Here is a 14303-nt window from a genome sequence, read left to right as displayed (position 1 = left end):
TCCACCTGCTTGATTCCTTCTAATGAAATGCAGTACAATTTTGCCAGCTGCTTCTTGGGTGCAAGTCCTCCCGCAAGATTCCTGCCCTAACAGTTTTTTTCCTTCTTTCTGTGTGCTCAGCCCCACTCACAAAACACCTGCACACTCATCTGTGCGCTCACACACATATACACATACATACACACACACAAGTGGGTGCCTACACGGGCACTCACACATGCACACACATACACACGTTCACTCAGACACATATGCACATGTACAGTGCCACAAGCAGTCACACACATGCACACACACATATTCACATGTGCACTCACACACATACATACGTGTGTGTTCACACACATGCACCCAAGCTCACATACACGCGCACACACATCACACATGTGCACTCACACACACAGGCACACACGTACGCCCACGCGCCCACTCACACACCTATCACACACGAGCGCTCAAGAGCGCGCGCGCGGTTCCCATCCTTTGTATCCACTAGACCAGCAGCACCCTCACCCCGCCCGGGTTCCAGCAGGGAGGGAGGGGCGCGCGCCTGGGTGGGGCGGAAGGGAAGTGGGCAGCCGGGAAGGGAAGGGGTGCAGAGGGGAGACCCGCTCAGCTTTTCCCCAAGCGTGCTGGCCCCGTGGGTCCTCTCCCCACCTCCCTCCTCGGACTCATTCACAAGTGCCGGCTTCCTGGGTCACGTGGGGCTCGGCTCGGCCCAGCCCCCTCACCCCCTGCCTTTGCCTGTGGCTCTTTAAACAGCGTAGTTACCGGAGATTCACCCGTAGCGGGAGAGAAGGGGAGGGGAACCCGCGGAGAGAGGAGAGCCGAGGGTAGGAAGAGAGGAGCGGGGAGACACTTTCCCGTCTGCTCGCGCTGGAGAAGGGAGTGACTGAAGGGACTGAAGCGGGAAGGGACAGGATGGCTTTGGAGACCCCGCCCGCAGATCCCCAAGACAGGGAGAGGCTCTAGGCAGAGTCGGGCTGGTGATGGTCGGGGCTGCTGAGTGCTCCCCGAGGCCCTGACCGCCCTGCGCCACGGCCTCTGACCCACACCCAGAAGTTCGCCTTCGCGTGACTCGGGAAGCGCCGGTCGCAACAAGTAAGTTGTCTGCTTTTCCTTCTTCACGTCTCCGCCTGCTCGCTGATGGCACTCTCTCGGTGCCATCGCCCCTGGCAGCAGGCTTCCACCGGGAACCTTCCGGCGTGGGGAACGGAAAGGGCACAAGGCGGGGGCCAGAGTTCAGCCGGGAACCCCAGGGGGCTGTGAACATCTTTGCTTCTGGCGCTGGGGCAGAGGCCCCTGGGAGTGTGGAAAGTCCCCCTGCGTGGTTCGCAAGCCCTCCGAGCTGAGGCGACACAGGCCACACAGCAATCCCCAGTGGCATACTCCCCTTGCTGGAACCTCCGGCGTCAAATGGGACCAGAGCGCGAATGGGGGCAGTGAGCGCCGCCAGCTTCAGATCCTCAGCTTAATCTTGCTTGCTTCTTAAGTCTGGCCAGACTGGAAATATGGCCTTGCTATTTCTGCCCTCCTTGCCCATGGGTCACTTCCTGCATGCCTGCCTATCTCTTCTTAGACATCCTTCAAACCGTTCAGAAAGGCCAGGGGTCACGCTCCAAGGGCAGGGCCTGGGGAAGGGTGGCCAAGCATGGCCATTACTCCCCTTATCCCATTTAAACCCCTGTGCCTCCCTGGTTCTGTCGGTGCCTTCCTCTCTCAGGGCTCTTCTGCCCGGCTCTGTGGAGCAGCCTAGGGTCTGGGCTGCCTCCTTGGACCAGGTCTGATGTCCAAATATCAGGCTGCATAAGGCCAGTCCAGCCACTTCTTCAGACACTGACGGAGGAAGACCACAGGAGCATGAAGGTCTGCTTTGTATCAGGTGTACTTCACACACTCTTCTAACCCATATAATGAAGCAGATGTTATTCTCCTCATTCTACAGGTGAGAAAATGGGGTCTTTTTTTTTTTTTAAGGCTATAAAATATTTCTTGTACATTAAAATTACACAGCTTTTTTCTCAAAGGCATGCAGCCTTGAGAATTATAGAAAACTTGCAACATAGAGGGTAGGTTGGTCTAAAAGGATTCCACACCTTTGTTTTTGCTGCTCAATGTATAATAACCAGAGACTTGTAAATCTTTGGGGGCCCTGGTGGTGCAGCGTTTAAAGCCGTCTACTGTAAGGTTGGTGCTTCAGAAACCACCAGCGACTCCTTGGGAGAAAGATGTGGAATCTGCTTCCATAAAGATGTGTAGCCTTGGAAACCCTGCGGGATCGCTATGAGTCGGCGTTGACTCCGTGGTAGTGGGTTTGGGTTGGGTTTGTAAATCTTTGTGAACTTTCTGTACTGTTAGAAACTGGGTGTTAGAGAAGCTACGTAGGTTGCCTGAAGTACACAGGTTATAAATGACATTCTCACCCAGGTCTGACTCCCAAAAGTACATTTTTAACCAGTAAGCTACACACCATAGGGCTTTTGGGTTAACAAAGCGTTTTTTCCTTGGGAAAGAAACAGTGCAAAGAAGCTCATATTTATGAACCTTGACGCATTTACATAAGTGAATACTGACCCCAGTCCTGTGAGGCAGATACTCTTGTTTCTTACATCTCGTTGAGGAGGAAACAAAACTAAGAGAAATCTGAGCACAGATAAATGGTCAAGGGACTATCTTCTAAACCCATGTCTTCTGACTCCAGATCCAGTGATCTTGCCACTCTCCAACACTAACCCAGAAAGGTACTCTGGCCTTCTCAGATCCATGCTTTTCCCTCAAACCTGGGTGTACAGCCCAGCAGCTGGTGTGAACCAGTCTCTCAGATGTCCTCAAACCTGCAGACACCAGGCAGGGTGAACACATGATATGAATGGAGAGAAAAGATCCGTGGTTGGGCCCTGATATTACAACCTCTGTCAGCCTGGCTGGGGTTTTACGCTGTTGGGTCACCGTTCGAGGATATCCTTCTAGTTGCAGGTACAATGTATGAATGTGGGAGTAGGGGAGGCTTCTTGGGAGGACAGTGTCAGGGACACTCTTGAAAGAGGAAACATCACGTGAGAAGCTTGTCTGGAGTCTCCACAAAAGCATGGTGCTCCTGATCTTCCGGGGAGCAGTGTTCTAGACTCAGTGCCTAGCTTTCTTGCAGCAAGGACCATGGAGATGGGGCTTTTCCTGTCCTCTCCGAAAGTGCTCACAGGCAGCGTTACCGCTGGAAACTTGGTGTCTACATTAAACAGAAAATGCACGCTCCATCCAGCAGCAGCTGGCGGGAGAAGGAGGCAGGGATGAAATGTGGGCACAGGGAAGAAGGGCCCAGAGCTACCGGGAAAGCTTACTGCTGTCTCCAGGCAGGGTCTGTGGGGACTATGAAGGCCTGTCTCAGCGGGACTCCCCAGTCTGCCTGCATGTCCTGAGCTCTCCCCTCTGCGGGTCCTCGGTGCGGCAGAACGTCCCTGCTGCAGGCTGCACAGCAGTGTCCCCCTAGGCTCACTGCAGGCACCCAACTGGGTTCTCGCCCCGGAATCCACAGGGCTCCTCAGGCTGCTCTAGCCATCTGTGATGAAGCCAACCCCAACAGAGAAGAAACCACCAGAATATCCATTCTCCTTGTAGTGGCCTGATCCCTTGTGCCTTCCGTGGGCAAAACCAGTAATGAGTACACTCTACTGGAAAGCTGTGCTCACTTCTGTTTTACATTTTTAAATCTGTTCAGCAACGATTTATTTGGCCATATCGTATATGCCAAGAATAATTGATTTTTTAAAACCTTGGGATGTGATCATTTGGCTAGGATTGGCTTTCCATTTAGGAGAATGTTAGCAAAAATCTGCATTTGCTGAGCTAAGACTGATGGAATATTTAGGCTGGGTTGTGGGGGGGCAATGGAGAGAAAGGAGGTGGCCCAGGAATCCATTAAGTAGCTCCAGGGAGCCACTGTTGGATTAATATGTCACCCTGTGTGAGCTGCAAACAGGTCTCTGAGAGCCGGCAGTGTTTCTGGGGAGGGCCAGTGGTCGCATGACTACCAGCTAAGACAGTTGTCAGCCAGGCAGGGATTTTTCTCTTTTTCCTAAAGATGAGGCAAGGAGAATAGGGGTTCAACACAATGGGTTGTAGTGAGGCATTAAAAAAAAAAAAAAACAAATGCAGTTTTCAAGGAGACTGATGGAGTGGCTTTGTTTGAAGTTATTTTTAGAAGGACTAGATGGTTTCTGGGATCCTGACGACAGAGGGATGGACTGGTTGTCATCTGAAGGCCCTGACAGTGTGCCTCAGCTTATCTAGTTCCTCCTACCTTGACATTTTGATAAGTGCGCTATTCTAGTCCACAGTGCCCAGGATAGCAGGGACCCTTGCCAAGAGCCGTGTTAAATTAAATGTTAGAGCCAAACCTTTAACACATGACCCTGAAGATGCTGGCTGATGCTTAGATGTGAAGTTCCATAAGGGTCCAAACCAGAGGAGGCTGGGAAGCAAAGGTCAGGGGTAATCTGACCAGCTTGGCAGGTAACAACAGCACTTCCTGTCTACCAGGGGTCAACTCACTTGGTGGGCAGAGAGGCTGGGAAGGGGGTGGAGGTGGAGGTGGAGGAACAGTAGAAGGAAAAGAGGGGATGAGCAATCCAGCTTGCTGAGTGTAGCCTCTCACCCTCATCTGTGGCTTGCCTGTTTAGGGCTGGGTGTGCTGCCCACCCCTGTGTCTTCTTTCTCCCTCCATCACGTTTTAGACTCTCTACCTTAGAATCAGATTTGTCCAAACACATCGCCCTACATTATTCTTGCTGCTCATAAATGAGGGAGTTGGGGCAGAGCAAGAGCCAAATTGACCTCGGATCCTATGAGTAATGCTGTCTGGAGTCAAACCTGCTTCTCACCCTCCGTGTGCCCCCGAAAGACTGAGTGATTGAGCACCTGGGGCTTAGAGCCTGGTGGTAGGAGGGCCAGAAAAGGGACGGGGAGAAGGTACTGTCTCTGCTCCAGGAAGCTGTCCATCTAACACAGCTAACAAAACCACAGCTGCCCATGTCAGAGGGACCCTTACCATTGAAGGCTGCTGTGAGAGCAACCAGCCTGGCCTATATCAGAGCAACCTTGCAGGACATCAGGGTATGAAGACCTCCCAGATCCGGGTGAGGCTGTCTCAGGTACTCTGCAAAGGCCCTTTGTTGGATGAACTCAGAAGTCACTCATATGTTCATTCAAAAATGTTGATTGAGCACCTACTACAGGCCAGACCTTCGTAGGAACTTGAGATCAAAGATTCAGTGATTTATACTCCCTGCCTGCCTGTCTGTCCTTGGAATTCTCCCAAACTATTGCCTGGGGAAGACAGACATGCCCATGAGCAAATTATAGAATCATGGTAAGTACCAGGATGGAGATGCACCCAGGGCCTTTGGTGGCAAAGGCAGACTGCCAGGAGATTGGGGAAGGCTTTCCAAGGGGATTTGAGAAACCGCGAGGTTTGCCAGTGCGGGTGGAAGTGGCTGGGGAATGGTTTGCAGAGGTGGAAGAACAGGCTAGACACAGGTGGTGGGACGGGAGCTGGAAGAGGGAGGGGCCTGGTGAGCCAAGCCCAGGCGCTGGGCATTCACAGTTGGCCCTTGGTATTTGCGGGTTCTGCATCTGTAGGTTCAACCAACTGCGGGTTGAAAGTGTTGAAAAGGAAAGTTACAAAAAGCAAAACTTGAATTTGCTATTTGTCAATCACTACACTGAGTCCTCATGAATGAAGTCATTCCAAAAGAGCCCCAGAAACTCTGAGGAGAGAAAGGTTACCTTCCAGAGCAAGTCTTCAATGGGATGAAACACCTAGTCACATAGCATTTACATTGTCTTGGAGCCCTGGTGGTATGGTACAGTGGTTAAGTGTTTGACTGCTAACCAAAAGGTCAGCAGTTTGAATCCACCAGCTGATCCTTGGAAATCCTGTGGGGCAGTTCCACTCTGTCCTATAGGGTCACTATAGTTGGAATCTACATGTGAGCAATGGGTGTGTGTGTGTGTGTGTGTGTGTGTGTTGTGTTGGGTATTATAAGCAATCTAGAGATGATTTAAGGTATACAGGAGAATATTCGCAGGTTATATGCAAATACTATGCCATTTTATATACAGGACTTGGGCATCTGCAGATTTTAGTATCCTGGAACCAGATTTTGAGATCCTGGAGCCAATCTTCCTGGTATACCAAGGGACCGTACCTTGCACACAGGCCTGCCCCTCGCCCTTCCTCAACTTTGTAGGTTACTGGTCCTTTCATTTATCTCTTTGGATTTCAGCGATTCTTTCTCTCATTTGGTCTCATTTTATTTTCTTTATGTTATTTTTCTCTTCTTGTTTGGTTCACCTTTCCCCTTCCATTTTGCCCTTTCCTCTCACTAGTTCTCTTAACCATACACGCTGTTCAGGGGTTCCTTAGCTCAACCCCTTTCCTACGGCCTGCAGTTTATTAAACCTTTCCTTTTGAGCTAAGTGTAGATTCACATGCAGTTGTAAGAAATAACACGAGATCCCACGTGTACTCTTTACCTGGTTTTCCCAAATGTAACATCTTTGATACAGTCAAGACACAGGACATTTCCATCACCACTGCCCTGTTATAGCCACGCCCACTTCCGCCCACCCTCACTCCTGCCCTTACCTCCTGACCACCACTAGTCTGTTCTCCATTTCTATAATTTTGTCATTATAAGAATGGTGTATAAATGGAATAATACAGTATGTAAGCTTTTGGGCTTGACTTTTTTCACTCAGCATAATTTTCTGTGATTCTTTCACATTGTTGTGGGTATCAATAGTTCATTTCTTTGTATTGCTGAGTAGCATTCCATGGTATGAGTGTACCACAGTTTGTTTAACCATTCAGCGTTGAAGGACATCTAGGTTGTTTCCAGTTTGGGGCTACTGTGAATAAAGCTGCTATATAGATTTGTGCACAGGTTTTTTGGACATAAGTTTTCATTTCTCTCTGATAAAGGCCCAGAATTGCGGTTGCTGCGTCATGTAGCTCGGTTTTTTAATAAGTTGTCAAACTGTTTTCCACAGTGGCTGTAGTGTTTTACCTTCCCACCAGCAATGTGTGAATGATCCAGTTTTCCCACATCCTTGCCAGCATTAGGTGTTCTCTTTTTTTTTTTTTCAGTTATTCTATAGGTCTGTGGTGGTATCTCATTGTAGTTTAATTTGCATTTTCCTAATGGTTTTGGGTAATGGATAATGATATTGGCCATCTTTTCATGTGCTTATTTGCCCCCTGAATAATGTTTTCAGCAAAGTGCCTCTTCATGTCTTTTGCCCATTTTCTAACTGGGTTGTTTTGGCTTTTTACTGTTGAGTTTTGAGAGTTCTTTATATATTCTAGATACTAGTCCTTCGTCATATGTGTGGTTTGGAAAGATCTTCTCCCACTCTTCAGCTTGTTTTTTTCATCTTCTTTAACTTAGTCTTTTGTGTAGAAAAAGTTTTTGATTTTGATGACATCCTATTTATCAATTTTTCCTCTTATGGATCATTTTTTTTGAGGTCACTCTAAGAACTCTTTGTCTGCCCTAGATCCTGAAAATGTTCTCCTATGTTTTATTCCTAAAAAGTGTTATAGTTTTACAACTTACATTTAAGTCTGTTTCCTATTTTGTGTGAATTTTTGTATGAGACTTGAGGTATGAGTCTTTAGGTTGTCGAAATCAACTCAATGGCAATGGGTTTGGTTTTGGTTTTTGGTATGGGTGTCCATTGCTCCATAACCATTTTTGAAAAGGCTTTTTCTGCCATTGAATTGCTTTTGCACCTTTGTCAAAAACCAGTTGGGCATATTTATGTAGGTGTATTTCTGAATTCTCATTCAGTTCCATTGATCTATTTGTCTATCCCTCCACCAGTACCTCACAGTCTTGATTAGTGTAGATATGAATAAATCTTCAACTCGGGTAAACTGATTCCTCCCACGTTCTTCTTCTTTTTCGCAAATCATTTTAGTTATTCTAGCTCCTTAGCCTTTCCATATAAAGATTAGAATAATCTTATCTGTATCTACAAAAATTCTTGCTAGAATTTCTATAGGAATTACATTAAAAACCTGTATATAAATTTGGGGATAACTGACGTCTTTATTATATTGAGTCCTCTAACCCATGAGTGTGATGTGTTTTTCCATTTGCCATTTCTTTTGCTTCTTTCAGTGGCATCCTGTAGTTTTCAGCAGCTCATGTTGCTCTGCCATGTACTGTGTGATCTGGAGCATGCCACTTAGTTTCTCAGACCTTCAGTTTGCCTTCTGTAAATGAGTAGAACACCTATCTTGAAACATTAAGAAAAACGTCAAATGAGATAGCAAATGAAAAGCTCCCAACAGTAAGCGTTTCATGGGGTGTTTTCCTTTGACTGATTATTTTTTGTGCTCTTTTTTCTTCCCAGCTGTCATGCTGATAGGAATGTCATTAAACTGCATTAAACCATATTCACTTTCCTGTCTCTTCACTTTCTCTTCTTTGCATCCTTTGCTTTTTTTATCCTTTCATCCTCAACTCCTTATTCTAATTCTATTATTCTCTTCACTTTGTTTTTTCTTTATTTTCACTTTTTTCCTATCTCATTCATTCTCCCTTGATATTTTTCCAATTCCCCTTGTTTGGAGTCTCTTTGGCTTTCTTTCCTTAGCCTTTAGTGTGAATCTAGGGCCAGGCAGCGTGGGTTCAAATCCAGATTAATCACTTACTAGCTTTGGGGCACTTTACTCATCCTTCCTGTGCCTCAGTTTCCACAGCTATAAAATGGGGGTTAAAAATAGTACTTATTTCTTACCTTTTCTGCAATTATTAAATGAGTTCATACATGTAAAACATTAAGAATAAAACCTGGTATGTGGGTAGTTGCCAATACGTGTCAGCTGTAATTGTTAGGATTTAGCCTACTATGTCTTGTTTCCCAAGGAGAGCTCTGGTGGTGCAGTGGTTAAGTGCTCGGCTGCTAACTGAAAGGTTGGCAGATCAAACCTACCAGCCTCTCAGAAGGAGAAAGATGTGGCAGTCTGCTTCTGTGACCATTTACAGCCTTGGGGACCCTATGGGGCAGTTCTACTCTGTCTTACAGGGCTGCTATGAGTCTGAATCAACTGGATGGCAATGGGTTTTTTTTTTTTTTTTTTGCCTTGTTTCCCGGGTTCTTTCTCACTGTTTCCTTTACTCTCTATCACTTCCCGTCTTTGCTAAAAACCAAAACCAAACCCATTGCTGTCGAGTCAATTCCAACTCATAGTGACCCTATAGGACAGAGTAGAACAGCTCCATAGGGTTTCCAAGGCTGTAATCCTTTACAGAAGCAGACTGTCACATCCTTCTTTCTCAGAGCACCCACTGGTTCGAACAGCCAACCTTCTAGTCAGCAGCTGAGTGCTTAATCACTGTGCCACCAGGGCTCCTTCCATCTTTGCTACTTGCATAAAAATACTTTCCTATTCATTCTCTTGCTTTCTTGATGTTATCGTCCCTGCACTTTCCCTGTCTTATATTCTTTAATCGTAACTGGAAAACTGGCACCAGCCCAGGAAATCTGTCCCTTGGACTGTAGAGAGGAAAAAAGTAGTTTTTCATTTTGATTTAATTATTAATACCCTTTATTATTTAATACAGACTATATATTCAGTGTAGGGTTACAGTGAAGAGAAAGCATTATAACTATGCCGCTCACTTTTAAGAGTCAGCAGGCTCAAAAAGGAAAAGTACTGGACAAACAGATACAAATATGGGGAAATAGAAGGTGCATTAATTTTATCTTTATGCTTTTTTATTCATGATTTTTCATATATCTGTTGCAGAGGGCTGGGAAGGTGCATCTGGATTTTGGCAAGTAAGCCATGGTTAAGTATTAAAGTGAATACAGTTAAGTGGCCCACAGCAGCTGGCCAAGCAGGGCAACTAAAAATTCCATCTAATGCAAATGGGAGCCAAAAAGGCTGAGGTCCTCGGTCACAAGCTTACCAGCCTTTGCTCTGTAGATAAACTCCTCACAATTAAGTACATAATTTTTTTTTTTTTTTAAATCAGGTTCCCTGGGCGGTGCAAAGTGTTTGCACTCAGCTGCTATCCCAAAGGTTGGCAGTTTAAATCTACCCATCACTGCCAAATAAGAAAGGCCTGGCAATCTACTTCAATAAGATTGCAGCCATTGGAAACCCTATGGAGTGCAGTTCTACTCTGACACACATGTGGTTGCCATGAGTCAGAATTGACTCGATGGCAACATGTTTGGTTTTGGGTTTGGGACAATGTTAAATTACCTCAAATGTGCTCCTATGGGATTAAGCCTTTCAAACCCATGTCCTGTATCTCGAAAGAGGTCTAATTTTTGCCCTTTTAAAAATTGCTGAAGCTGTGTGGTCTCACTTAGATGTGCTCAAGCGGATTTTTAAATACCACCAAAATGGTCTTTTTGTCTCTGTATTTTCTCCAAAGAATTAAACTCCCGAAGCAAATGCCAGATCCGTCCGCTGTTATTTCAGACAAGAACTCTGTCTTCCTTTAAAAACCCCGAAGTGAGACACCATTTAGTCCTTTTCCTTTGCCTTTTTATCTTTATTGTGAACTCTAGATGTTTTTGTTTCTTTAATGAAAAAGTAACTACGGGATTAGTCTGCAGCGCTTCCAATAGGGAACATGTTTCTCTGAGATACCACAAACAGTGCCCGGGGTTTCATGACTGCTGTAAAGTCGGGATGGGTGTCCTCACTGGATGCAGTCTGAATGAGCAGCCAGTTATCTCCACCTGCCTGGGCAGCCCCAGGCTCTAAAGGCCCCCATCCCCCCTTTTGGCACTGATTACCCCTTCACTGTGCAGCTAGAAGTCAGGGCACGCGCTAGACTGCTTTGTAAGTTTTTTAGTAACAGTTGGTGCTTCTGTGTCTCCGTGCTCGCATCCTGGGAGTAAGTTAGCCAGCATTTGTGCACCCCAGGCAACTCTCTTCACGTCTCTGGGTACGGCTGTCCAACTACTAGAGCAAACCCAAAACAGTTACCGTCCAGTCGATTCCAACTCATGGCGACCCCATGTGGCTGAGTAGAGCTGTGCTCCATAGGGTTTTCAATAGCTAATTTTCCAGAAGTAGACTGATGGGCCTTTCCTCTGAGGTGCCTCTGGGCAGACTTGAACCTCTAATCTTTCAGTTGGTGGCCGAGAGCTTAACTGTTTGTACCACCCAGGGACTCCTTCCTGTACAACTATTAAGTGGGGCTAATATTATAGGATCCTCGTGAGCCAATCCAAGAGTTCTGAAAGAAATGACTGTTATTATTTTACATCTCAAGTGATTCTGCTCATAACCTTAATAATTCAGGTTAGGGACCAAGTACGTTACACTAGTACTTGGTAGGATAGAATTTTTGTGGTAAAGTGACAGATCGGTCACACTGTGATTCCTGTGATTATTTCCATTTCTTCTATAGGAAAGAGGCCCAGGGCAGGGACCTGTAGAGCAGTGTGTAATTCAGGGCCCAGTTACGTAGCAAGGAGGGTCCAGATTATAACTCATAGTACAAGGCCACAGTCTCCTTGGTGCTCTGGGCCTTGATAGGTGTCACGTGGGACAGTGGGGGGAGCCTGAGCTCGAGTCAGGCCAGTCTCAGTTCAGAGCCTAGTTCTGCTGCTTCCTAGCCATGAATCTCAGGCTCCCTGTCTGTATGGCGGACACATCAAGCTTGGTCCACAGTGCTGCTGAGGTTATATGGGCTAATATGTAAAGGACCTAGTAGCATGCAGAGGTATTTCACTTCCAGGGCTATCCCGGAAACAAAAGCAAAAAGGGATGGGGAAGCAGCATGGACTGGGTAGATACTCCCCAAAGAGCTTGCCTTGGTCAGGGTGGCTCCGAGCCACAACTACAGACAGCTGAGTTACTCCAGGGGTGCCTCGGTCCTGCACCCACAGCCCCTCTTTGGTTTTATTCCCAACAGTAATCTCACCTGTGCAGAGAGACCAGATTCAAGAATTCCCCCTTGAGGGGCTGAGACAGTCCCAGGATGGAGGCCCCAGCCACCCTGAGCAGGTGGCCTGTGAGTCGGTGACAGCAGCCCAGGAAGGGCAGTCTGAGTCAGCCAATACTGGGGCCACCACCTACACCTGAGGACTCGCCCACTTCCACAGCAGCTCCTTTGGGAGAGCCCTTAACAGCTCAGCCATCAGAGAACGTTTTGTGCAGGGCAGCCCTGTCATGATGCAGGTCCTATTTGATACAGCCACTTCCAGATCCTCACTGTCCCTGGTTCCTTGTTCCACTGAAAACCCCTGGCCCTGCTCCTGTGGCCCCACTCCACAGCCACAGATGCTTTTATTCCAGGGAGAGCAGTGCCAACATTCAGTTTGGCTGCGGTAGGACTCTGCAGAATCTCCTTTCTTGGGCATTCTGCGTGGAGCAGAATTAAGTGGAGGGTGCGTCCCGAGCCCTCCTGAGGTCAGGCAATGAGGAGCCCTCCTGAGCCTAAATGAGCACATGCAGTTGGACTCGCCCACCTTGCAGGGCTCGCCAGCCCCATAATTCTGTGATTCCCTCCCAGTACCTGCTGTAGTCAGTAGTTGGTACTGAACACCCATTAAACCAGAGACAGACGAGCTTGGGCAGCCACCGGATCCATCCTCCTGTCCCTACAGCCCTCTGGAGAGGGACTTCTCACCACCTTCTTGAAACATTTGCAGTCAGAAATCTCTTCCCATTGAGAGCCCCTTCCACCTGCAGTGAAACGAAACTGAGGACGGCAAAGATTACCAAGACTGTTCTCTGCAGATTGTTCGCAGAGATCAGGAGGCAGCTAGGCAGAAAGAGGCCTTTTAAGGAACAGGGAGCGGTCATAGCAGTCATTTGCAGGACCCAGGGTACCAGGGAGGGCTAGGCCTTGGGTGAGGCAGGACCACAGGAACCAGGCTGCCTTTCTCTGTGCGTGACCCAGGTGGACTCTCATCTCCCCCAGGCTGCCTGGCATCCTCTGTACTGAGGACTGACAGGCTGTGCTCCTGGCAAACCCAGCAGGGCAAGCCGGAAGGCTCTGAGGAGAACTGATGGGCGCCACCATGCTCAGCATAACTCAAAGTGCACTCGGTGCGTCCACGTGAAAGAAAAGTCTCTCTGGCTCAGTGGTCCAGAGGAACAAACGGGCAGCTGACCGACTGAATCCGACCCTCAGAAATACTTTCTTTGGTCAGCTCAGTGTTTCAGAAAGCACTGAATTAGTTGTGAACATTGAAAAAATAAGAAATTTCAGATTTAAGAAGTCTTACAGCTTTTCTAGAAAAAGAAAAGGGAAGATCTTGCAGTCCGTGCCCACATTCTTGCATGGCAACAGTTAGCTAGAACTGAGGACTGGCTGCCCCCCTTTAGAACTGCCCCCACATCCCCTTACTGTATCCCCCAAACTGAGGGCACATTTTGGTTGAAACCCTGGTAGCGTAGTGCTTAAGAGCTCAGTTGCTAACCAAAAGGTCAGCAATTCAAATCCACCAGGCGCTCCTTGGAAACCCAGTGAGGCAGTTCTACTCTGTCCTGTAGGGTCACTATGAGTCGGAATCGACTCGATGGCAGTGGGTAACATGTGCTTATATAACTGCTTTACCTTGAAGACAGAGGATGAAATATTTTTTAATCTTTTTCTCCATCAAAATTTGAAGATGAAGAAGATCTGGTATTCCAAGAAAAGTAGGAGGAAGCATAGTATCTATATATGATTAATGATCATATCCAGTGTGTCTGTATTAAAAGAACCCAATCTGGCGGCTTCGCCCAGTGATGCTCACACCCATCTTTGCAGGGCGTGGAGTGTGCCACCTTTACAGTTCCTGTGACCTCTTGGGTCGTGGTTACAAACACACCCCACTCACATGCGATGAGGGATTTACCCCACTGCTGACAGAGGCGGGCCCACTGTAGATGAAGGAAAATCCAGTCCTAAGTTGTTAAGAGTAAGATTGATGGCTGCTAGTGCTGGTCCTTCCCTTACAGGGGACCAACTGTCCAATGGAGACAGTTGTGACAGTGAAGGGGGCAGTCTTGATGATCAGGCCAGAACAACAGGCATCAGTGGGGACATGTGGACACCCCATCTCCTTGAGTAATCTGGGACCTTTGGGGGCAAATATCGGAGTCCCTGGGTAGCGCAAATGGTTAAGCACTCAGATACTAAACTAAAGGTTGGTGGTTTGAACCTGCCCAGAGGTGCCTCGAAAGACAGCCCTGGCAGTCGTCTTCCAAAAGGTCACGGCCTTGAAAACCCCGTGGAGCAGTTCTGCTCTGCACACGTGGGGTCGCTGTAAGTCAGAATCGA

The 14303-nt window shown here is 47.5% G+C and overlaps 1 protein-coding gene across 6 annotated transcripts in view; it reads left to right on the top strand.

Moving 5' to 3' along the window:
• Positions 1-594: 594 nt before the first annotated feature.
• Positions 595-14303, top strand: part of KCNJ5 (potassium inwardly rectifying channel subfamily J member 5) — a 32838-nt gene continuing 19129 nt past the window's right edge. For 3 of the 6 annotated variants that reach the window (XM_023557055.2, XM_064268866.1, XM_064268865.1), the window contains exons 1-2: positions 595-1101; positions 1724-1945. The gene's annotated coding sequence lies outside the window, so the exon portion shown is untranslated. The remainder of the gene's footprint in view (positions 1102-1723; positions 1946-14303) is intronic. The other 3 variants (XM_064268868.1, XM_064268867.1, XM_023557054.2) reach the window with 2 other exon arrangements.

Source organism: Loxodonta africana, chromosome 15, assembly GCF_030014295.1.
Source record: "Loxodonta africana isolate mLoxAfr1 chromosome 15, mLoxAfr1.hap2, whole genome shotgun sequence".
Taxonomy (NCBI): Eukaryota; Metazoa; Chordata; class Mammalia; order Proboscidea; family Elephantidae; genus Loxodonta; species Loxodonta africana.
This window is presented reverse-complemented; position numbering and strand designations above follow the sequence as displayed.